Source organism: Carcharodon carcharias (genome assembly GCF_017639515.1).
Source record: "Carcharodon carcharias isolate sCarCar2 chromosome X unlocalized genomic scaffold, sCarCar2.pri SUPER_X_unloc_16, whole genome shotgun sequence".
Classification (NCBI taxonomy): Eukaryota; Metazoa; Chordata; class Chondrichthyes; order Lamniformes; family Lamnidae; genus Carcharodon; species Carcharodon carcharias.
The window spans coordinates 135,325-159,332 of NW_024470871.1; the positions used below are offsets into that span (position 1 = coordinate 135,325).

General features: G+C 62.2%; 1 protein-coding gene across 1 annotated transcript in view; it reads right to left on the reverse strand.

Moving 5' to 3' along the window:
* Positions 1-24,008, reverse strand: part of LOC121275081 (cytoplasmic dynein 1 intermediate chain 2-like) — a gene marked incomplete at its 3' end in the record, with an annotated part of 161,157 nt that overhangs the window by 132,726 nt on the left and 4,423 nt on the right. The window lies entirely within an intron of this gene.

A 24,008-nucleotide genomic window follows, 5' to 3' on the forward strand; every position in this document is an offset into this window, starting at 1 on the left:
GGGTCAGTGCTGAGGGAGTGCCGCATTGTCAGAGGGTCAGTGCTGAGGGAGTGCTGCACTGTCAGAGGGTCAGTACTGAAGGAGTGCTGCACTGTCGGAGGGTCAATGCAGTGGGAGAGCCGCAGTGTCGGACGGTAGGAGCTGAGGGAGTGCTGCACTGTCAGAGGGTCAGTGCTGAGGGAGTGCCGAACAGTCGGAGGATCAGTGCTGAGGGAGTGCCGCACTGTCAGAGGGTCAGTGCTGAGGGAGTGCCGCACATTCGGAGGGTCAGTGCTGAGGGAGCGCCGCATTGTCAGAGGTTCATTGCTGAGGGAGTGCCGCACTGTCGGAGGGTCAGTAGTGAGGGAGTGCTGCACTGTCAGTGGGTCCGTGCTAGGGGAGTGCTACACTGTCGGAGGGTCAGTACTGAGGGAGTCCTGCACTGTCGGAGGGTCAGCACTGAGGGAGTGCCGCACTGTTGGAGGGTCAGTGCTGAGGGAGTGCCGCACTGTCGGAGGCTCAGTGCTGAGGGAGAGCCGCACCGTCGGAGGGTCAGTACTGAGGGAGTGCCGCACTGTCGGAGGGTCAGTGCTGAGAGAGTGCCGCACTGTCGGAGGGTCAGTGCTGAGGGAGTGCCGCATTGTCAGAGGGTCAGTGCTGAGGGAGTGCCGCACTGTCAGAGGGTCAGTGCTGAGGGAGTGCCGAACAGTCGGAGGATCAGTGCTGAGGGAGTGCCGCACTGTCAGAGGGTCAGTGCTGAGGGAGTGCCGCACATTCGGAGGGTCAGTGCTGAGGGAGCGCCGCATTGTCAGAGGTTCATTGCTGAGGGAGTGCCGCACTGTCGGAGGGTCTGTACTGAGGGAGTGCCGCATTGTCGGAGGATCAGTGCTGAGGGAGTGCTGCACTGTCAGTGGGTCAGTGCTCGGGGAGTGCTGCACTGTCGGAGGGTCAGTGCTGAGGGAGTGCTGCACTGTCAGTGGGTCAGTGTTGAGGGAGTGCTGCACTGTCAGAGGGTCAGTACTGAGGGAGTGCTGCACTGTTGGAGGGTCAGGACTGAGGGAGTCCTGCACTGTTGGAGGGTCAGAACTGAGGGAGTGCTGCACTGTCGGAGGGTGAGTGCTGAGGGAGAGCCGCACCGTCGGAGGGTCTGTACTGAGGGAGTGCCGCACTGTCGGAGGGTCAGTGCTGAGGGAGTGCCTCATTGTCAGAGGGTCAGTGCTGAGGGAGTGCTGCACTGTCAGAGGATCAGTACTGAGGGAGTGCTGCATTGTCGGAGGATCAGTGCTGAGGGAGTGCCGCACTGTCGGAGGGTCAGTGCTGAGGGAGTACTGCACTGACAGAGGGTCAATGCTGAGGGAGAACCGCACTGTGGGAGGTTCAGTGCTGGGGGAGTGCCGCACTGTCAGAGGGTCAGTGCTGAGGGACCTCCAGAGTGTCAGTGCTGAGAGAGCGTCACACTGTCAAAGGGTCAGTGCTGAGGGAGTGCTGCACTGTCAGAGGGTCAGTACTGAAGGAGTGCTGCACTGTCGGAGGATCAGTGCTGTGGGAGAGCCGCAGTGTCGGACGGTAGGTGCTGAGGGAGTGCTGCACTGTCAGAGGGTCAGTGCTGAGGGAGTGCCGAACTGTCGGAGGATCAGTGCTGAGGGAGTGCCGCACTGTCAGAGGGTCAGTTCTGAGGGAGTGCCGCACTGTCGGAGGGTCAGTGCTGAGAGAGTGCCGCACTGTCGGAGGGTCAGTGCTGAGGGAGTGCCGCATTGTCAGAGGGTCAGTGCTGAGGGAGTGCTGCACTGTCAGAGGGTCAGTGCTGAGGGAGTGCCGAACAGTCGGAGGATCAGTGCTGAGGGAGTGCCGCACTGTCAGAGGGTCAGTGCTGAGGGAGTGCCGCACATTCGGAGGGTCAGTGCTGAGGGAGCGCCGCATTGTCAGAGGTTCATTGCTGAGGGAGTGCCGCACTGTCGGAGGGTCTGTACTGAGGGAGTGCCGCACTGTCGGAGGGTCAGTGCTGAGAGAGTGCCGCACTGTCGGAGGGTCAGTGCTGAGGGAGTGCCGAACTGTCGGAGGATCAGTGCTGAGCGAGTGCCGCACTGTCAAAGGGTCAGTGCTGAGGGAGTGCTGCACTGTCGGAGGGTCAGTGCTGAGGGAGTGCTGCACTGTCAGTGGGTCAGTGTTGAGGGAGTGCTGCACTGTCAGAGGGTCAGTACTGAGGGAGTGCTGCACTGTTGGAGGGTCAGGACTGAGGGAGTCCTGCACTGTTGGAGGGTCAGAATAGAGGGAGTGCTGCACTGTCGGAGGGTGAGTGCTGAGGGAGAGCCGCACCGTCGGAGGGTCTGTACTGAGGGAGTGCCGCACTGTCGGAGGGTCAGTGCTGAGGGAGTGCCTCATTGTCAGAGGGTCAGTGCTGAGGGAGTGCTGCACTGTCAGAGGATCAGTACTGAGGGAGTGCTGCATTGTCGGAGGATCAGTGCTGTGGGAGTGCCGCACTGTCAGAGGGTCAGTACTGAGGGAGTACTGCACTGACAGAGGGTCAATGCTGAGGGAGAACCGCACTGTGGGAGGTTCAGTGCTGGGGGAGTGCCGCACTGTCAGAGGGTCAGTGCTGAGGGACCTCCAGAGTGTCAGTGCTGAGAGAGCGTCACACTGTCAAAGGGTCAGTGCTGAGGGAGTGCTGCACTGTCAGAGGGTCAGTACTGAAGGAGTGCTGCACTGTCGGAGGATCAGTGCTGTGGGAGAGCCGCAGTGTCGGACGGTAGGTGCTGAGGGAGTGCTGCACTGTCAGAGGGTCAGTGCTGAGGGAGTGCCGAACTGTCGGAGGACCAGTGCTGAGGGAGTGCCGCACTGTCAGAGGGTCAGTGCTGAGGGAGTGCCGCACATTCGGAGGGTCAGTGCTGAGGGAGCGCCGCATTGTCAGAGGTTCATTGCTGAGGGAGTGCCGCACTGTCGGAGGGTCAGTACTGAGGGAGTGCCGCACTGTCGGAGGATCAGTGCTGAGGGAGTGCTGCACTGTCAGTGGGTCAGTTCTAGGGGAGTGCTGCACTGTCGGAGGGTCAGTACTGAGGGAGTGCTGCACTGTCAGTGGGTCAGTGTTGAGGGAGTGCTGCACTGTCAGAGGGTCAGTACTGAGGGAGTGCTGCACTGTTGGAGGGTCAGGACTGAGGGAGTGCTGCACTGTTGGAGGGTCAGTACTGAGGGAGTCCTGCACTGTTGGAGGGTCAGAACTGAGGGAGTGCTGCACTGTCGGAGGGTGAGTGCTGAGGGAGAGCCGCACCGTCGGAGGGTCTGTACTGAGGGAGTGCCGCACTGTCGGAGGGTCAGTGCTGAGGGAGTGCTGCACTGTCAGAGGATCAGTACTGAGGGAGTGCTGCATTGTCGGAGGATCAGTGCTGTGGGAGTGCCGCACTGTCAGAGGGTCAGTACTGAGGGAGTACTGCACTGACAGAGGGTCAATGCTGAGGGAGAACCGCACTGTGGGAGGTTCAGTGCTGGGGGAGTGCCGCACTGTCAGAGGGTCAGTGCTGAGGGACCTCCAGAGTGTCAGTGCTGAGAGAGCGTCACACTGTCAAAGGGTCAGTGCTGAGGGAGTGCTGCACTGTCAGAGGGTCAGTACTGAAGGAGTGCTGCACTGTCGGAGGATCAGTGCTGTGGGAGAGCCGCAGTGTCGGACGGTAGGTGCTGAGGGAGTGCTGCACTGTCAGAGGGTCAGTGCTGAGGGAGTGCCGAACTGTCGGAGGATCAGTGCTGAGGGAGTGCCGCACTGTCAGAGGGTCAGTGCTGAGGGAGTGCCGCACATTCGGAGGGTCAGTGCTGAGGGAGCGCCGCATTGTCAGAGGTTCATTGCTGAGGGAGTGCCGCACTGTCGGAGGGTCAGTACTGAGGGAGTGCCGCATTGTCGGAGGATCAGTGCTGAGGGAGTGCTGCACTGTCGGAGGGTCAGTACTGAGGGAGTGCTGCACTGTCAGTGGGTCAGTGTTGAGGGAGTGCTGCACTGTCAGAGGGTCAGTACTGAGGGAGTGCTGCACTGTTGGAGGGTCAGGACTGAGGGAGTGCTGCACTGTTGGAGGGTCAGGACTGAGGGAGTCCTGCACTGTTGGAGGGTCAGAACTGAGGGAGTGCTGCACTGTCGGAGGGTGAGTGCTGAGGGAGAGCCGCACCGTCGGAGGGTCTGTACTGAGGGAGTGCCGCACTGTCGGAGGGTCAGTGCTGAGGGAGTGCCTCATTGTCAGAGGGTCAGTGCTGAGGGAGTGCTGCACTGTCAGAGGATCAGTACTGAGGGAGTGCCGCATTGTCGGAGGATCAGTGCTGTGGGAGTGCCGCACTGTCAGAGGGTCAGTACTGAGGGAGTACTGCACTGACAGAGGGTCAATGCTGAGGGAGAACCGCACTGTGGGAGGTTCAGTGCTGGGGGAGTGCCGCACTGTCAGAGGGTCAGTGCTGAGGGACCTCCAGAGTGTCAGTGCTGAGAGAGCGTCACACTGTCAAAGGGTCAGTGCTGAGGGAGTGCTGCACTGTCAGAGGGTCAGGACTGAGGGAGTCCTGCACTGTTGGAGGGTCAGAACTGAGGGAGTGCTGCACTGTCGGAGGGTGAGTGCTGAGGGAGAGCCGCACCGTCGGAGGGTCTGTACTGAGGGAGTGCCGCACTGTCGGAGGGTCAGTGCTGAGGGAGTGCCTCATTGTCAGAGGGTCAGTGCTGAGGGAGTGCTGCACTGTCAGAGGATCAGTACTGAGGGAGTGCTGCATTGTCGGAGGATCAGTGCTGTGGGAGTGCCGCACTGTCGGAGGGTCAGTACTGAGGGAGTACTGCACTGACAGAGGGTCAATGCTGAGGGAGAACCGCACTGTGGGAGGTTCAGTGCTGGGGGAGTGCCGCACTGTCAGAGGGTCAGTGCTGAGGGACCTCCAGAGTGTCAGTGCTGAGAGAGCGTCACACTGTCAAAGGGTCAGTGCTGAGGGAGTGCTGCACTGTCAGAGGGTCAGTACTGAAGGAGTGCTGCACTGTCGGAGGATCAGTGCTTTGGGAGAGCCGCAGTGTCGGACGGTAGGTGCTGAGGGAGTGCTGCACTGTCAGAGGGTCAGTGCTGAGGGAGTGCCGAACTGTCGGAGGATCAGTGCTGAGGGAGTGCCGCACTGTCAGAGGGTCAGTGCTGAGGGAGTGCCGCACATTCGGAGGGTCAGTGCTGAGGGAGCGCCGCATTGTCAGAGGTTCATTGCTGAGGGAGTGCCGCACTGTCGGAGGGTCAGTACTGAGGGAGTGCCGCATTGTCGGAGGATCAGTGCTGAGGGAGTGCTGCACTGTCAGTGGGTCAGTTCTAGGGGAGTGCTGCACTGTCGGAGGGTCAGTACTGAGGGAGTCCTGCACTGTTGGAGGGTCAGAACTGAGGGAGTGCTGCACTGTCGGAGGGTGAGTGCTGAGGGAGAGCCGCACCGTCGGAGGGTCTGTACTGAGGGAGTGCCGCACTGTCGGAGGGTCAGTGCTGAGGGAGTGCCTCATTGTCAGAGGGTCAGTGCTGAGGGAGTGCTGCACTGTCAGAGGATCAGTACTGAGGGAGTGCTGCATTGTCGGAGGATCAGTGCTGTGGGAGTGCCGCACTGTCAGAGGGTCAGTACTGAGGGAGTACTGCACTGACAGAGGGTCAATGCTGAGGGAGAACCGCACTGTGGGAGGTTCAGTGCTGGGGGAGTGCCGCACTGCCAGAGGGTCAGTGCTGAGGGACCTCCAGAGTGTCAGTGCTGAGAGAGCGTCACACTGTCAAAGGGTCAGTGCTGAGGGAGTGCTGCACTGTCAGAGGGTCAGTACTGAAGGAGTGCTGCACTGTCGGAGGATCAGTGCTGTGGGAGAGCCGCAGTGTCGGACGGTAGGTGCTGAGGGAGTGCCGCACTGTTGGAGGGTCAGTGCTGAGGGAGTGCCGCACTGTCAGAGGCTCAGTGCTGAGGGAGAGCCGCACCGTCGGAGGGTCAGTACTGAGGGAGTGCCGCACTGTCGGAGGGTCAGTGCTGAGAGAGTGCCGCACTGTCGGAGGGTCAGTGCTGAGGGAGTGCCGCATTGTCAGAGGGTCAGTGCTGAGGGAGTGCTGCACTGTCAGAGGGTCAGTGCTGAGGGTGTGCCGAACAGTCGGAGGATCAGTGCTGAGGGAGTGCCGCACTGTCAGAGGGTCAGTGCTGAGGGAGTGCCGCACATTCGGAGGGTCAGTGCTGAGGGAGCGCCGCATTGTCAGAGGTTCATTGCTGAGGGAGTGCCGCACTGTCGGAGGGTCTGTTCTGAGGGAGTGCCGCATTGTCGGAGGATCAGTGCTGAGGGAGTGCTGCACTGTCAGTGGGTCAGTGCTCGGGGAGTGCTGCACTGTCGGAGGGTCAGTGCTGAGGGAGTGCTGCACTGTCAGTGGGTCAGTGTTGAGGGAGTGCTGCACTGTCAGAGGGTCAGTACTGAGGGAGTGCTGCACTGTTGGAGGGTCAGGACTGAGGGAGTCCTGCACTGTTGGAGGGTCAGAACTGAGGGAGTGCTGCACTGTCGGAGGGTGAGTGCTGAGGAGAGCCGCACCGTCGGAGGGTCTGTACTGAGGGAGTGCCGCACTGTCGGAGGGTCAGTGCTGAGGGAGTGCCTCATTGTCAGAGGGTCAGTGCTGAGGGAGCGCTGCACTGTCAGAGGATCAGTACTGAGGGAGTGCTGCATTGTCGGAGGATCAGTGCTGTGGGAGTGCTGCACTGTCAGAGGGTCAGTACTGAGGGAGTACTGCACTGACAGAGGGTCAATGCTGAGGGAGAACCGCACTGTGGGAGGTTCAGTGCTGGGGGAGTGCCGCACTGTCAGAGGGTCAGTGCTGAGGGACCTCCAGAGTGTCAGTGCTGAGAGAGCGTCACACTGTCAAAGGGTCAGTGCTGAGGGAGTGCTGCACTGTCAGAGGGTCAGTACTGAAGGAGTGCTGCACTGTCGGAGGATCAGTGCTGTGGGAGAGCCGCAGTGTCGGACGGTAGGTGCTAAGGGAGTGCTGCACTGTCAGAGGGTCAGTGCTGAGGGAGTGCCGCACATTCGGAGGGTCAGTGCTGAGGGAGCGCCGCATTGTCAGAGGTTCATTGCTGAGGGAGTGCCGCACTGTCGGAGGGTCTGTACTGAGGGAGTGCCGCACTGTCGGAGGGTCAGTGCTGAGGGAGTGCCGCATTGTCAGAGGGTCAGTGCTGAGGGAGTGCTGCACTGTCAGAGGGTCAGTGCTGAGGGAGTGCCGAACAGTCGGAGGATCAGTGCTGAGGGAGTGCCGCACTGTCAGAGGGTCAGTGCTGAGGGAGTGCCGCACATTCGGAGGGTCAGTGCTGAGGGAGCGCCGCATTGTCAGAGGTTCATTGCTGAGGGAGTGCCGCACTGTCGGAGGGTCTGTACTGAGGGAGTGCCGCATTGTCGGAGGATCAGTGCTGAGGGAGTGCTGCACTGTCAGTGGTCAGTGCTCGGGGAGTGCTGCACTGTCGGAGGGTCAGTGCTGAGGGAGTGCTGCACTGTCAGTGGGTCAGTGTTGAGGGAGTGCTGCACTGTCAGAGGGTCAGTACTGAGGGAGTGCTGCACTGTTGGAGGGTCAGGACTGAGGGAGTCCTGCACTGTTGGAGGGTCAGAACTGAGGGAGTGCTGCACTGTCGGAGGGTGAGTGCTGAGGGAGAGCCGCACCGTCGGAGGGTCTGTACTGAGGGAGTGCCGCACTGTCGGAGGGTCAGTGCTGAGGGAGTGCCTCATTGTCAGAGGGTCAGTGCTGAGGGAGTGCTGCACTGTCAGAGGATCAGTACTGAGGGAGTGCTGCATTGTCGGAGGATCAGTGCTGTGGGAGTGCCGCACTGTCAGAGGGTCAGTACTGAGGGAGTACTGCACTGACAGAGGGTCAATGCTGAGGGAGAACCGCACTGTGGGAGGTTCAGTGCTGGGGGAGTGCCGCACTGTCAGAGGGTCAGTGCTGAGGGACCTCCAGAGTGTCAGTGCTGAGAGAGCGTCACACTGTCAAAGGGTCAGTGCTGAGGGAGTGCTGCACTGTCAGAGGGTCAGTACTGAAGGAGTGCTGCACTGTCGGAGGATCAGTGCTGTGGGAGAGCCGCAGTGTCGGACGGTAGGTGCTGAGGGAGTGCTGCACTGTCAGAGGGTCAGGACTGAGGGAGTGCTGCACTGTTGGAGGGTCAGGACTGAGGGAGTCCTGCACTGTTGGAGGGTCAGAACTGAGGGAATGCTGCACTGTCGGAGGGTGAGTGCTGAGGGAGAGCCGCACCGTCGGAGGGTCTGTACTGAGGGAGTGCCGCACTGTCGGAGGGTCAGGGCTGAGGGAGTGCCTCATTGTCAGAGGGTCAGTGCTGAGGGAGTGCTGCACTGTCAGAGGATCAGTACTGAGGGAGTGCTGCATTGTCGAAGGATCAGTGCTGTGGGAGTGCCGCACTGTCAGAGGGTCAGTACTGAGGGAGTACTGCACTGACAGAGGGTCAATGCTGAGGGAGAACCGCACTGTGGGAGGTTCAGTGCTGGGGGAGTGCCGCACTGTCAGAGGGTCAGTACTGAGGGAGTGCTGCACTGTTGGAGGGTCAGGACTGAGGGAGTCCTGCACTGTTGGAGGGTCAGAACTGAGGGAGTGCTGCATTGTCGGAGGATCAGTGCTGTGGGAGTGCCGCACTGTCGGAGGGTCAGTACCGAGGGAGTGCAGCACTGTCGGAGCGTCAGTGCTGAGGGAGTGCTGCACTGTCGGAGGTTCAGTACTGAAGGAGTGCTGCACTGTCGGATGGTCAGTGCTGGGGGAGTGCTGCACTGTCGGATGGTCAGTACTGAGGGAGAGCCGCACTGTCGGAGGGTCAGTGCTGAGGGAGCGCCGCATTGTCAGAGGTTCATTGCTGAGGGAGTGCCGCACTGTCGGAGGGTCAGTAATGAGGGAGTGCCGCACTGTCGGAGGATCAGTGCTGAGGGAGTGCTGCACTGTCAGTGGGTCAGTGCTAGGGGAGAGCTGCACTGTCGGAGGGTCAGTACTGAGGGAGTGCTGCACTGTCAGTGGGTCAGTGTTGAGGGAGTGCTGCACTGTTGGAGGGTCAGTACTGAGGGAGTCCTGCACTGTTGGAGGGTCAGCACTGAGGGAGTGCTGCACTGTCGTAGGATCAGTGCTGAGGGAGTGCCGCACTGTCGGAGGGTCAGTACTGAGGGAATACTGCACTGTCGGAGGATCAGTGCTGTGGGAGTGCCGCACTGTCGGAGGGTCAGTACCGAGGGAGTGCAGCACTGTCGGAACGTCACTGCTGAGGGAGTGCTGCACTGTCAGAGGTTCAGTACTGAGGGAATGCTGCACTGTCGGATGGTCAGTGCTGGGGGAGTGCTGCACTGTCGGATGGTCACTACTGAGGGAGTGCCGCACTGTCGGAGGGTCAGTGTTGCGGGAGCGCCGCACTGTCGGAGGGTCAATGCTGCGGGAGCGCCGCACTGTGGGAGGGTCAGTACTGAGGGAGTGCTGCACTGTTGGAGGGTCAGTGCTGATGGAGCGCCGCACTGTCGGAGTGTCAGTGCTGAGGGAGCGCCGCACTGTCGGAGGGTCAGTGCTGAGGGAGCGCCTCACTGTCGAAGGGTCAGTGCTGAGGGAGCGCCGCACTGTCAGAGGGTCAGTACTGAGGGAGTGCCGCACTGTCGGAGGGTGAGTACTGAGGGAGTGCCGCACTGTCGGAGGGTCAGTGCTGAGGGAGAGCTGCATTGTTGGAGGGCCAGTGCTGAGGGTGTGCCGCACTGTCAGAGGGTCAGTACTGAGGGAGTGCCGCACTGTCAGAGGGTCAGTACTGAGGGAGTACTGCACTGACAGAGGGTCAGTGCTGAGGGAGAACCGCACTGTGGGAGGTTCAGTGCTGAGGGAGTGCCGCACTCTCAGAGGGTCAGTGCTGAGGTACCTCCAGAGTGTCAGTGCTGAGAGAGCGTCACACTGTCAGAGGGTCAGTGCTGAGGGAGTGCTGCACTGTCGGAGGGTCAGTGCTGAGGGGGTTCCGCACTGTCGGAGGGTCAGTGCTGAGGGAGAGCCGCACTGTCGGAGGGTCAGTGCTGAGGGAGCGCCGCACTGTCGGAGGGTCAGTGCTGAGGGAGCGCGGCACTGACCGAAGTTCAGTGCTGAGGGAGCGCTGCACTGTCGGAGGGTCAGCGCTGCGGGAGTGCCGCACTGTCGGAGGGTCAGTACTGAGGGAAAGCCGCAATGTCGGAGGGTCAGTGCTGAGGGAGTGATACAGTGTCAGAGGGTCAGTACTGAGGGAGCGCTGCATTATTGGAGGGCCAGTGCTGAGGGAGAGCCGCACTTTTGGAGGGCCAGTGCTGAGGGGGTGCCGCACTGTCAGAGGGTGAGTACTGAGGGAGAACCGCACTGTGGGAGGTTCAGTGCTGAGGGAGTGCCGCACTGTCAGAGCGTCAGTGCTGAGGGAGTGCCGCACTGTCAGAGGGTCAGTGCTGAGGGAGTGCCGCACTGTCGGAGGGTCAGTACTGAGGGAGTGCTGCACTGTCGGCGGGTCAGTGCTGATGGAGAGCCGCACCGTCGGAGGGTCAGTACTGAGGGAGTGCCTCATTGTCAGAGGGTCAGTGCTGAGGGAGTGCTGCACTGTCAGAGGATCAGTACTGAGGGGGAGCTGCACTGTCGGAGAAAGAGTGCTGTGGGAGTGCCGCACTGTCGGAGGGTCAGTACCGAGGGAGTGCAGCACTGTCGGAGCGTCAGTGCTGAGGGAGTGCAGCACTGTCGGAGCGTCAGTGCTGAGGGAGTGCCACACTGTCGGAGGTTCAGTACTGAGGGAGTGCTGCACTGTCGGATGGTCACTGCTGGGGGAGTGCTGCACTGTCGGAGGGTCAGAGCGGCGGGAGCGCCGCACTGTCGGAGGGTCAGTACTGAGGGAGTGCGGCACTGTCGGAGGGTCAGCACTGAGGGAGTGCCGCACGGTTGGAGGGTCAGTGCTGAGGAAGTGCCGCACTGTCGGGGGGTCAGTGCTGTGGGAGAGCCGCAGTGTCGGACGGTAGGTGCTGAGGGAGTGCTGCACTGTCAGAGGGTCAGTGCTGAGGGAGTGCCGCACATTCAGAGGGTCAGTGCTGAGGGAGCGCCGCATTGTCAGAGGTTCATTGCTGAGGGAGTGCCACACTGTCGGAGGGTCAGTAATGAGGGAGTGCCGCATTGTCGGAGGGTCAGTGCTGAGGGAGTCCTGCACTGTTGGAGGGTCAGCACTGAGGGAGTGCTGCACTGTCGGAGGGTCAGTGCTGAGGGAGCGCCGCACTGTCGGAGGGTCAGTGCTGAGGGAGTCCTGCACTGTTGGAGGGTCAGCACTGAGGGAGTGCTGCACTGTCGGAGGGTCAGTGCTGAGGGAGTGCTGCAGTGTCGGAGGGTCAGTGTTGAGGGAGTGCTGCACTGTTGGAGGGTCAGTACTGAGCGAGTCCTGCACTGTTGGAGGGTCAGCACTGAGGGAGTGCTGCACTGTCGGAGGGTGAGTGCTGAGGGAGAGCCGCACCGTCGGAGGGTCAGTACTGAGGGAGTGCCGCACTGTCGGAGGGTCAGTGCTGAGGGAGTGCCGCATTGTCAGAGGGTCAGTGCTGAGGGAGTGCTGCACTGTCAGAGGATCAGTACTGAGGGAGTGCTGCACTGTCGTAGGATCAGTGCTGAGGGAGTGCCGCACTGTCGGAGGGTCAGTACCGAGGGAGTGCAGCACTGTCGGAACGTCAGTGCCGAGGGAGTGCTGCACTGTCGGAGGTTCAGTACTGAGGGAGTGCTGCACTGTCGGATGGTCAGTGCTGGGGGACTGCTGCACTGTCGGATGGTCAGTACTGAGGGAGAGCCGCACTGTCGGAGGGTCAGTGCTGAGGGAGCGCCGCACTGTCGGAGGGTCAGTGCTGAGGGAGCGCGGCACTGACCGAGGTTCAGTGCTGAGGGAGTTCTGCACTGTCGGAGGGTCAGCGCTGCGGGAGTGCCGCACTGTCGGAGGGTTAGTACTGAGGGAGTGCCGCACTGTCGGAGGGTCAGTGCTGCGGGAGTGCCGCACTGTCGGAGGGTCAGTACTGCGGGAGCGCTGCACTGTGGGAGGGTCAGTTCTGAGGGAGTGCTGCACTGTTGGAGGGTCAGTGCTGAGGGAGCGCCGCACTGTCGGAGGGTCAGTGCTGAGGGAGTGCCGCACTGTGGGAGGGTCAGTACTGAGGGAGTGCTGCACAGTCGGAGGGTCAGTGCTGAGGGAGAGCCGCACTGTCGGAGGGTCAGTGCTGAGGGAGCGCCTCACTGTAGAAGGGTCAGTGCTGAGGGAGCGCCGCACTGTCAGAGGGTCAGTACTGAGGGAGTGCCGCACTGTCGGAGGGTCAGTACTGAGGGAGTGCCGCACTGTGGGAGGTTCAGTGCTGAGGGAGTGCCGCACTGTCAGAGGGTCAGTGCTGAGGGACCTCCAGAGTGTCAGTGCTGAGAGAGCGTCACACTGTCAGAGGGTCAGTGCTGAGGGAGTGCTGCACTGTCGGAGGGTCAGTGCTGAGGGGGTGCCACACTGTCGGAGGGTCAGTGCTGAGGGAGAGCCGCACTGTCGGAGGGTCAGTGCTGAGGGAGTGCCGCACTGTCGGAGGGTCAGTGCTGAGGGAGCGCGGCACTGACCGAGGTTCAGTGCTGAGGGAGCGCTGCACTGTCGGAGGGTCAGTACTGAGGGAGTGCCGCACTGTCGGAGGGTCAGTACTGAGGGAGTGCCGCACTGTCGGAGGGTCAGTGCTGAGGGAGCGCGGCACTGTCGGAGGGTCAGTGCTGAGGGAGAGCTGCATTATTGGAGCGCCAGTGCTGAGGGAGTGCCGCACTTTTGGAGGGCCAATGCTGAGGGGGTGCCGCACTGTCAGAGGGTCAGTACTGAGGGAGTGCCGCACTGTCAGAGGGTCAGTGCTGAGGGAGTGCCGCACTGTCAGAGGGTCAGTGCTGAGGGAGTGCCGCACTGTCGGAGGGTCAGTACTGAGGGAGTGCCGCACTGTCGGAGGGTCAGTACTGAGGGAGTGCCGCACTGTCGGAGGATCAGTAATGCGGGAGCGCCGCACTGTCGGAGGGTCAGTGCTGAGAGAGTGCCGCACTGTCGGAGGGTCAGTGCTGAGGGAGTGCCGCATTGTCAGAGGGTCAGTGCTGAGGGAGTGCTGCACTGTCAGAGGGTCAGTACTGAAGGAGTGCTGCACTGTCGGAGGATCAGTGCTGTGGGAGAGCCGCAGTGTCGGACGGTAGGTGCTGAGGGAGTGCTGCACTGTCAGAGGGTCAGTGCTGAGGGAGTGCCGAACTGTCGGAGGATCAGTGCTGAGGGAGTGCCGCACTGTCAGAGGGTCAGTGCTGAGGGAGTGCCGCACATTCGGAGGGTCAGTGCTGAGGGAGCGCCGCATTGTCAGAGGTTCATTGCTGAGGGAGTGCAGCACTGTCGGAGGGTCAGTACTGAGGGAGTGCCGCATTGTCGGAGGATCAATGCTGAGGGAGTGCTGCACTGTCTGTGGGTCAGTGCTAGGGGAGTGCTGCACTGTCGGATGGTCAGTACTGAGGGAGAGCCGCACTGTCGGAGGGTCAGTGCTGAGGGAGCGCCGCACTGTCGGAGGCTCAGTGCGGTGGGAGCGCGGCACTGACCGAGGTTCAGTGCTGAGGGAGTGCTGCACTGTCGGAGGGTCAGCACTGCGGGAGCGCCGCACTGTCGGAGGGTCAGTACTGAGGGAGTGTCGCACTGTCGGAGGGTCAGCACTGAGGGAGTGCCTCACTGTTGGAGGGTCAGTGCTGAGGGAGTGCCGCACTGTCGGAGGGTCAGTGCTGTGGGAGAGCCGCAGTGTCGGACGGTAGGTGCTGAGGGAGTGCTGCACTGTCAGAGGGTCAGTGCTGAGGGAGTGCCGCACATTCGGAGGGTCAGTGCTGAGGGAGCGCCGCATTGTCAGAGGTTCATTGCTGAGGGAGTGCCGCGCTGTCGGAGGGTCAGTAATGAGGGAGTGCCGCACTGTCGGAGGGTCAGTAATGAGGGAGTGCCGCACTGTCGGAGGATCAGTGCTGAGGGAGCGCCGCACTGACCGAGGTTCAGTGCTGAGGGAGTGCTGCACTGTCGGAGGGTCAGCGCTGCGGGAGTGCCGCACTGTCGGAGGGTTAGTACTGAGGGAGTGCCGCACTGTCGGAGGGTCAGTGCTGCGGGAGCGCCGCACTGTGGGAGGGTCAGTTCTGAGGGAGTGCTGCACTGTTGGAGGGTCAGTGCTGAGGGAGCGCCGCACTGTCGGAGGGTCAGTGCTGAGGGAGCGCCGCACTGTCGAAGGGTCAGTGCTGAGGGTGCGCCGCACTGTCAGAGGGTCAGTACTGAGGGAGTGCCGCACTGTCGGAGGGTCAGTGCTGAGGGAGAGCTGCATTGTTGGAGGGCCAGTGCTGAGGGGGTGCCGCACTGTCGGAGGGTCAGTGCTGTGGGAGAGCCGCAGTGTCGGACGGTAGGTGCTGAGGGAGTGCTGCACTGTCAGAGGGTCAGTGCTGAGGGAGTGCCGCACATTCAGAGGGTCAGTGCTGAGGGAGCGCCGCATTGTCAGAGGTTCATTGCTGAGGGAGTGCCGCACTGTCGGAGGGTCAGTAATGAGGGAGTGCCGCACTGTCGGAGGATCAGTGCTGAGGGAGTGCTGCACTGTCAGTGGGTCAGTGCTAGGGGAGTGCTGCACTGTCGGAGGGTCAGTACTGAGGGAGTGCTGCACTGTCAGTGGGTCAGTGTTGAGGGAGTGCTGCACTGTTGGAGGGTCAGTACTGAGGGAGTCCTGCACTGTTGGAGGGTCAGCACTGAGGGAGTGCTGCACTGTCGGAGGGTGAGTGCTGAGGGAGAGCCGCACCATCGGAGGGTCAGTACTGAGGGAGTGCCGCACTGTCGGAGGGTCAGTGCTGAGGGAGTGCCGCATTGTCAGAGGGGTCAGTGCTGAGGGAGTGCTGCACTGTCAGAGGATCAGTACTGAGGGAGTGCTGCACTGTCGTAGGATCAGTGCTGAGGGAGTGCCGCACTGTCGGAGGGTCAGTACTGAGGGAATACTGCACTGTCGGAGGATCAGTGCTGAGGGAGTGCTGCACTGTCAGAGGATCAGTACTGAGGGAGTCCTGCACTGTCATAGGATCAGTGCTGAGGGAGTGCCGCACTGTCGGAGGGTCAGTACCGAGGGAGTGCAGCACTGTCGGAACGTCAGTGCTGAGGGAGTGCTGCACTGTCGGAGGTTCAGTACTGAGGGAGTGCTGCACTGTCGGATGGTCAGTGCTGGGGGAGTGTTGCACTGTCGGATGGTCAGTACTGAGGGAGAGCCGCACTGTCGGAGGGTCAGTGCTGAGGGAGCGCCGCACTGTCGGAGGGTCAGTGCTGAGGGAGCGCGGCACTGACCGAGGTTCAGTGCTGAGGGACTGCTGCACTGTCGGAGGGTCAGCGCTGCGGGAGTGCCGCACTGTCGGAGGGTTAGTACTGAGGGAGTGCCGCACTGTCGGAGGGTCAGTGCTGCGGGAGTGCCGCACTGTCGGAGGGTCAGTGCTGCGGGAGCGCTGCACTGTGGGAGGGTCAGTTCTGAGGGAGTGCTGCACTGTTGGAGGGTCAGTGCTGAGGGAGCGCCGCACTGTCGGAGGGTCAGTGCTGAGGGAGCGCCGCACTGTCGGAGGGTCAGTGCTGCGGGAGCGCTGCACTGTGGGAGGGTCAGTTCTGAGGGAGTGCTGCACTGTTGGAGGGTCAGTGCTGAGGGAGAGCCGCACTGTCGGAGGGTCAGTGCTGAGGGAGCGCCTCACTGTCGAAGGGTCAGTGCTGAGGGAGAGCCGCACTGTCGGAGGGTCAGTGCTGAGGGAGCGCCTCACTGTAGAAGGGTCAGTGCTGAGGGAGCGCCGCACTGTCAGAGGGTCAGTACTGAGGGAGTGCCGCACTGTCGGAGGGTCAGTACTGAGGGAGTGCCGCACTGTGGGAGGTTCAGTGCTGAGGGAGTGCCGCACTGTCAGAGGGTCAGTGCTGAGGGACCTCCAGAGTGTCAGTGCTGAGAGAGCGTCACACTGTCAGAGGGTCAGTGCTGAGGGAGTGCTGCACTGTCGGAGGGTCAGTGCTGAGGGGGTGCCACACTGTCGGAGGGTCAGTGCTGAGGGAGAGCCGCACTGTCGGAGGGTCAGTGCTGAGGGAGTGCCGCACTGTCGGAGGGTCAGTGCTGAGGGAGCGCGGCACTGACTGAGGTTCAGTGCTGAGGGAGCGCTGCACTGTCGGAGGGTCAGTACTGAGGGAGTGCCGCACTGTCGGAGGGTCAGTACTGAGGGAGTGCCGCACTGTCGGAGCGTCAGTGCTGAGGGAAAGCCGCACTGTCGGAGGGTCAGTGCTGAGGGAGAGCTGCCTTATTGGAGCGCCAGTGCTGAGGGAGTGCCGCACTTTTGGAGGGCCAATGCTGAGGGGGTGCCGCACTGTCAGAGGGTCAGTACTGAGGGAGTGCCGCACTGTCAGAGGGTCAGTGCTGAGGGAGTGCCGCACTGTCAGAGGGTCAGTGCTGAGGGAGTGCCGCACTGTCGGAGGGTCAGTACTGAGGGAGTGCCGCACTGTCGGAGGGTCAGTACTGAGGGAGTGCCGCACTGTCGGAGGATCAGTAATGCGGGAGCGCCGCACTGTCGGAGGGTCAGTGCTGAGAGAGTGCCGCACTGTCGGAGGGTCAGTGCTGAGGGAGTGCCGCATTGTCAGAGGGTCAGTGCTGAGGGAGTGCTGCACTGTCAGAGGGTCAGTACTGAAGGAGTGCTGCACTGTCGGAGGATCAGTGCTGTGGGAGAGCCGCAGTGTCGGACGGTAGGTGCTGAGGGAGTGCTGCACTGTCAGAGGGTCAGTGCTGAGGGAGTGCCGAACTGTCGGAGGATCAGTGCTGAGGGAGTGCCGCACTGTCAGAGGGTCAGTGCTGAGGGAGTGCCGCACATTCGGAGGGTCAGTGCTGAGGGAGCGCCGCATTGTCAGAGGTTCATTGCTGAGGGAGTGCCGCACTGTCGGAGGGTCAGTACTGAGGGAGTGCCGCATTGTCGGAGGATCAATGCTGAGGGAGTGCTGCACTGTCTGTGGGTCAGTGCTAGGGGAGTGCTGCACTGTCGGATGGTCAGTACTGAGGGAGAGCCGCACTGTCGGAGGGTCAGTGCTGAGGGAGCGCCGCACTGTCGGAGGCTCAGTGCGGTGGGAGCGCGGCACTGACCGAGGTTCAGTGCTGAGGGAGTGCTGCACTGTCGGAGGGTCAGCACTGCGGGAGCGCCGCACTGTCGGAGGGTCAGTACTGAGGGAGTGTCGCACTGTCGGAGGGTCAGCACTGAGGGAGTGCCTCACTGTTGGAGGGTCAGTGCTGAGGGAGTGCCGCACTGTCGGAGGGTCAGTGCTGTGGGAGAGCCGCAGTGTCGGACGGTAGGTGCTGAGGGAGTGCTGCACTGTCAGAGGGTCAGTGCTGAGGGAGTGCCGCACATTCGGAGGGTCAGTGCTGAGGGAGCGCCGCATTGTCAGAGGTTCATTGCTGAGGGAGTGCCGCGCTGTCGGAGGGTCAGTAATGAGGGAGTGCCGCACTGTCGGAGGGTCAGTAATGAGGGAGTGCCGCACTGTCGGAGGATCAGTGCTGAGGGAGCGCCGCACTGACCGAGGTTCAGTGCTGAGGGAGTGCTGCACTGTCGGAGGGTCAGCGCTGCGGGAGTGCCGCACTGTCGGAGGGTTAGTACTGAGGGAGTGCCGCACTGTCGGAGGGTCAGTGCTGCGGGAGCGCCGCACTGTGGGAGGGTCAGTTCTGAGGGAGTGCTGCACTGTTGGAGGGTCAGTGCTGAGGGAGCGCCGCACTGTCGGAGGGTCAGTGCTGAGGGAGCGCCGCACTGTCGAAGGGTCAGTGCTGAGGGTGCGCCGCACTGTCAGAGGGTCAGTACTGAGGGAGTGCCGCACTGTCGGAGGGTCAGTGCTGAGGGAGAGCTGCATTGTTGGAGGGCCAGTGCTGAGGGGGTGCCGCACTGTCAGAGGGTCAGTGCTGTGGGAGAGCCGCAGTGTCGGACGGTAGGTGCTGAGGGAGTGCTGCACTGTCAGAGGGTCAGTGCTGAGGGAGTGCCGCACATTCAGAGGGTCAGTGCTGAGGGAGCGCCGCATTGTCAGAGGTTCATTGCTGAGGGAGTGCCGCACTGTCGGAGGGTCAGTAATGAGGGAGTGCCGCACTGTCGGAGGATCAGTGCTGAGGGAGTGCTGCACTGTCAGTGGGTCAGTGCTAGGGGAGTGCTGCACTGTCGGAGGGTCAGTACTGAGGGAGTGCTGCACTGTCAGTGGGTCAGTGTTGAGGGAGTGCTGCACTGTTGGAGGGTCAGTACTGAGGGAGTCCTGCACTGTTGGAGGGTCAGCACTGAGGGAGTGCTGCACTGTCGGAGGGTGAGTGCTGAGGGAGAGCCGCACCATCGGAGGGTCAGTACTGAGGGAGTGCCGCACTGTCGGAGGGTCAGTGCTGAGGGAGTGCCGCATTGTCAGAGGGTCAGTGCTGAGGGAGTGCTGCACTGTCAGAGGATCAGTACTGAGGGAGTGCTGCACTGTCGTAGGATCAGTGCTGAGGGAGTGCCGCACTGTCGGAGGGTCAGTACTGAGGGAATACTGCACTGTCGGAGGATCAGTGCTGAGGGAGTGCTGCACTGTCAGAGGATCAGTACTGAGGGAGTCCTGCACTGTCATAGGATCAGTGCTGAGGGAGTGCCGCACTGTCGGAGGGTCAGTACCGAGGGAGTGCAGCACTGTCGGAACGTCAGTGCTGAGGGAGTGCTGCACTGTCGGAGGTTCAGTACTGAGGGAGTGCTGCACTGTCGGATGGTCAGTGCTGGGGGAGTGCTGCACTGTCGGATGGTCAGTACTGAGGGAGAGCCGCACTGTCGGAGGGTCAGTGCTGAGGGAGCGCGGCACTGACCGAGGTTCAGTGCTGAGGGAGTGCTGCACTGTCGGAGGGTCAGCGCTGCGGGAGTGCCGCACTGTCGGAGGGTTAGTACTGAGGGAGTGCCGCACTGTCGGAGGGTCAGTGCTGCGGGAGTGCCGCACTGTCGGAGGGTCAGTGCTGCGGGAGCGCTGCACTGTGGGAGGGTCAGTTCTGAGGGAGTGCTGCACTGTTGGAGGGTCAGTGCTGAGGGAGCGCCGCACTGTCGGAGGGTCAGTGCTGAGGGAGCGCCGCACTGTCGGAGGGTCAGTGCTGCGGGAGCGCTGCACTGTGGGAGGGTCAGTTCTGAGGGAGTGCTGCACTGTTGGAGGGTCAGTGCTGAGGGAGAGCCGCACTGTCGGAGGGTCAGTGCTGAGGGAGCGCCTCACTGTCGAAGGGTCAGTGCTGAGGGAGCGCCGCACTGTCAGAGGGTCAGTACTGAGGGAGTGTCGCACTGTCGGAGGGTCAGTACTGAGGGAGTGCCGCACTGTGGGAGGTTCAGTGCTGAGGGAGTGCCGCACTGTCAGAGGGTCAGTGCTGAGGGACCTCCAGAGTGTCAGTGCTGAGAGAGCGTCACACTGTCAGAGGGTCAGTGCTGAGGGAGTGCTGCACTGTCGGAGGGTCAGCGCTGAGGGGGTGCCACACTGTCGGAGGGTCAGTGCTGAGGGAGAGCCGCACTGTCGGAGGGTCAGTGCTGAGGGAGTGCCGCACTGTCGGAGGGTCAGTACTGAGGGAGCGCGGCACTGACCGAGGTTCAGTGCTGACGGAGCGCTGCACTGTCGAAGGGTCAGTACTGAGGGAGTGCCGCACTGTCGGAGGGTCAGTACTGAGGGAGTGCAGCACTGTCGGAGCATCAGTGCTGAGGGAAAGCCGCACTGTCGGAGGGTCAGTGCTGAGGGAGAGCTGCATTATTGGAGCGCCAGTGCTGAGGGAGTGCCGCACTTTTGGAGGGCCAAAGCTGAGGGGGTGCCGCACTGTCAGAGGGTCAGTACTGAGGGAGTGCCGCACTGTCAGAGGGTCAGTACTGAGGGAGTACTGCACTGACAGAGGGTCAGCGCTGAGGGAGAAACGCACTGTGGGAGGTTCAGTGCTGAGGGAGTGCAGCACTGTCGGACGGTCAGTAATGAGGGAGTGCCGCACTGTCGGAGGGTTAGTACTGAGGGAGTGCTGCACTGTCAGAGGGTCAGTACTGAGGGAGTACTGCACTGACAGAGGGTCAGTGCTGAGGGAGAGCCGCACTGTCAGAGGGTCAGTGCTGAGGGAGTGCCGCACTGTCGGAGGGTCAGTACTGAGGGAGTGCCGCACTGTCGGAGGATCAGTAATGCGGGAGCGCCGCACTGTCGGAGGGTCAGTACTGAGGGAGTGCTGCACTGTCAGTGGGTCAGTGCTAGGGGAGTGCTGCACTGTCGGAGGGTCAGTACTGAGGGAGTCCTGCACTGTCGGAGGGTCAGCACTGAGGGAGTGCCGCACTGTTGGAGGGTTAGTGCTGAGGGAGTGCCGCACTGTCGGAGGGTCAGTGCTGAGGGAGAGCCGCACTGTCGGAGGGTCAGTGCTGAGAGAGTGCCGCACTGTCGGAGGGTCAGTGCTGAGGGAGTGCCGCACTGTCGGAGGGTCAGTGCTGAGGGAGTGCCGCACTGTCGGAGGGTCAGTGCTGAGGGAGTGCCGCATTGTCAGAGGGTCAGTGCTGAGGGAGTGCTGCACTGTCAGAGGGTCAGTACTAAAGGAGTGCTGCACTGTCGTAGGATCAGTGCTGAGGGAGTGCCGCACTGTCGGAGGGTCAGTACTGAGGGAATACTGCACTGTCGGAGGATCAGTGCTGAGGGAGTGCTGCACTGTCAGAGGATCAGTACTGAGGGAGTCCTGCACTGTCGTAGGATCAGTGCTGAGGGAGTGCCGCACTGTCGGAGGGTCAGTACCGAGGGAGTGCAGCACTGTCGGAGGGTCAGCGCTGCGGGAGTGCCGCACTGTCGGAGGGTTAGTACTGAGGGAGTGCCGCACTGTCGGAGGGTCAGTGCTGCGGGAGTGCCGCACTGTCGGAGGGTCAGTGCTGAGGGAGTCCTGCACTGTTGGAGGGTCAGTGCTGAGGGAGCGCCGCACTGTCGGAGGGTCAGTGCTGAGGGAGCGCCGCACTGTCGGAGGGTCAGTGCTGCGGGAGCGCTGCACTGTGGGAGGGTCAGTTCTGAGGGAGTGCTGCACTGTTGGAGGGTCAGTGCTGAGGGAGAGCCGCACTGTCGGAGGGTCAGTGCTGAGGGAGCGCCGCACTGTCGGAGGCTCAGTGCGGTGGGAGCGCGGCACTGACCGAGGTTCAGTGCTGAGGGAGTGCTGCACTGTCGGAGGGTCAGCACTGCGGGAGCGCCGCACTGTCGGAGGGTCAGTACTGAGGGAGTGCCGCACTGTCGGAGGGTCAGCACTGAGGGAGTGCCTCACTGTTGGAGGGTCAGTGCTGAGGGAGTGCCGCACTGTCGGAGGGTCAGTGCTGTGGGAGAGCCGCAGTGTCGGACGGTAGGTGCTGAGGGAGTGCTGCACTGTCAGAGGGTCAGTGCTGAGGGAGTGCCGCACATTCGGAGGGTCAGTGCTGAGGGAGCGCCGCATTGTCAGAGGTTCATTGCTGAGGGAGTGCCGCACTGTCGGAGGGTCAGTAATGAGGGAGTGCCGCACTGTCGGAGGATCAGTGCTGAGGGAGCGCCGCACTGACCGAGGTTCAGTGCTGAGGGAGTGCTGCACTGTCGGATGGTCAGCGCTGCGGGAGTGCCGCACTGTCGGAGGGTTAGTACTGAGGGAGTGCCGCACTGTCGGAGGGTCAGTGCTGCGGGAGCGCCGCACTGTGGGAGGGTCAGTTCTGAGGGAGTGCTGCACTGTTGGAGGGTCAGTGCTGAGGGAGCGCCGCACTGTCGGAGGGTCAGTGCTGAGGGAGCGCCGCACTGTCAAAGGGTCAGTGCTGAGGGTGCGCCGCACTGTCAGAGGGTCAGAACTGAGGGAGTGCCGCAATGTCAGAGGGTCAGTACTGAGGGAGTGCCGCACTGTCGGAGGGTCAGTACTGAGGGAGTGCCGCACTGTCGGAGGGTCAGTGCTGAGGGAGAGCTGCATTGTTGGAGGGCCAGTGCTGAGGGGGTGCCGCACTGTCAGAGGGTCAGTACTGAGGGAGTGCCGCACTGTCAGAGGGTCAGTACTGAGGGAGTACGGCACTGTCGGAGGGTCAGTGCTGAGGGAGAACCGCACTGTGGGAGGTTCAGTGCTGAGGGAGTGCCGCACTCTCAGAGGGTCAGTGCTGAGGGAGTGCCGCACTGTCAGAGGGTCAGTGCTGAGGGACCTCCAGAGTGTCAGTGCTGAGGGAGCGCGGCACTGACCGAGGTTCAGTGCTGAGGGAGTGCTGCACTGTCAGAGAGTCAGTACTGAGGGAGTGCTGCACTGTCAGAGGGTCAGTACTGAGGGAGTGCCGCACTGTCGGAGGGTCAGCGCTGCGGGAGTGCCGCACTGTCGGAGGGTCAGTACTGAGGGAGTGCCGCACTGTCAGAGGGTCAGTACTGAGGGAGTGCCGCACTGTCGGAGGGTCAGTACTGAGGGAGTGCCGCATTGTCGGAGGATCAGTGCTGAGGGAGTGCTGCACTGTCTGTGGGTCAGTGCTAGGGGAGTGCTGCAATGTCGGAGGGTCAGTACTGAGGGAGTGCTGCACTGTCAGTGGGTCAGTGTTGAGGGAGTGCTGCATTGTTGGAGGGTCAGTACTGAGGGAGTCCTGCACTGTTGGAGGGTCAGAACTGAGGGAGTGCTGCACTGTCGGAGGGTGAGTGCTGAGGGAGTGCTGCACTGTCGGAGGGTGAGTGCTGAGGGAGAGCCGCACCGTCGGAGGGTCAGTACTGAGGGAGTGCCGCACTGTCGGAGGGTCAGTGCTGAGGGAATGCCTCATTGTCAGAGAGTCAGTGCTGAGGGAGTGCTGCACTGTCAGAGGGTCAGTACTGAGGGAGTGCTGCACTGTCGGAGCGTCAGTGCTGAGGGAGTGCTGCACTGTCGGAGGTTCAGTACTGAGGGAGTGCTGCACTGTCGGATGGTCAGTGCTGGGGGAGTGCTGCACTGTCGGATGGTCAGTACTGAGGGAGAGCCGCACTGTCGGAGGGTCAGTGCTGAGGGAGCGCAGCACTGTCGGAGGCTCAGTGCGGTGGGAGCGCGGCACTGACCGAGGTTCAGTGCTGAGGGAGTGCTGCACTGTCGGAGGGTCAGCACTGCGGAAGCGCCGCACTGTCGGAGGGTCAGTACTGAGGGAGTGCCGCACTGTCGGAGGGTCAGCACTGAGGGAGTGCCTCACTGTTGGAGGGTCAGTGCTGAGGGAGTGCCGCACTGTCGGAGGGTCAGTGCTGTGGGAGAGCCGCAGTGTCGGACGGTAGGTGCTGAGGGAGTGCTGCACTGTCAGAGGGTCAGTGCTGAGGGAGTGCCGCACATTCGGAGGGTCAGTGCTGAGGGAGTTCCGCATTGTCTGAGGTTCATTGCTGAGGGAGTGCCGCACTGTCGGAGGGTCAGTAATGATTAAGTGCCGCACTGTCGGAGGGTCAGTAATGAGGGAGTGCCGCACTGTCGGAGGATCAGTGCTGAGGGAGCGCCGCACTGACCGAGGTTCAGTGCTGAGGGAGTGCTGCACTGTCGGAGGGTCAGCGCTGCGGGAGTGCCGCACTGTCGGAGGGTTAGTACTGAGGGAGTGCCGCACTGTCGGAGGGTCAGTGCTGCGGGAGCGCCTCACTGTGGGAGGGTCAGTTCTGAGGGAGCGCCGCACTGTCAAAGAGTCAGTGCTGAGGGAGCGCCGCACTGTCAGAGGGTCAGTACTGAGGGAGTGCCGCAATGTCAGAGGGTCAGTACTGAGGGAGTGCCGCACTGTCGGAGGGTCAGTACTGAGGGAGTGCCGCAAAGTCGGAGGGTCAGTGCTGAGGGAGAGCTGCATTGTTGGAGGGCCAGTGCTGAGGGGGTGCCGCACTGTCAGAGGGTCAGTACTGAGGGAGTGCCGCACTGTCAGAGGGTCAGTACTGAGGGAGTACTGCACTGACAGAGGGTCAGTGCTGAGGGAGAACCGCACTGTGGGAGGTTCAGTGCTGAGGGAGTGCCGCACTCTCAGAGGGTCAGTGCTGAGGGAGTGCCGCACTGTCGGAGGGTCAGTACTGAGGGAGTGCTGCACTGTCGGAGGGTCAGTGCTGAGGGAGAGCCG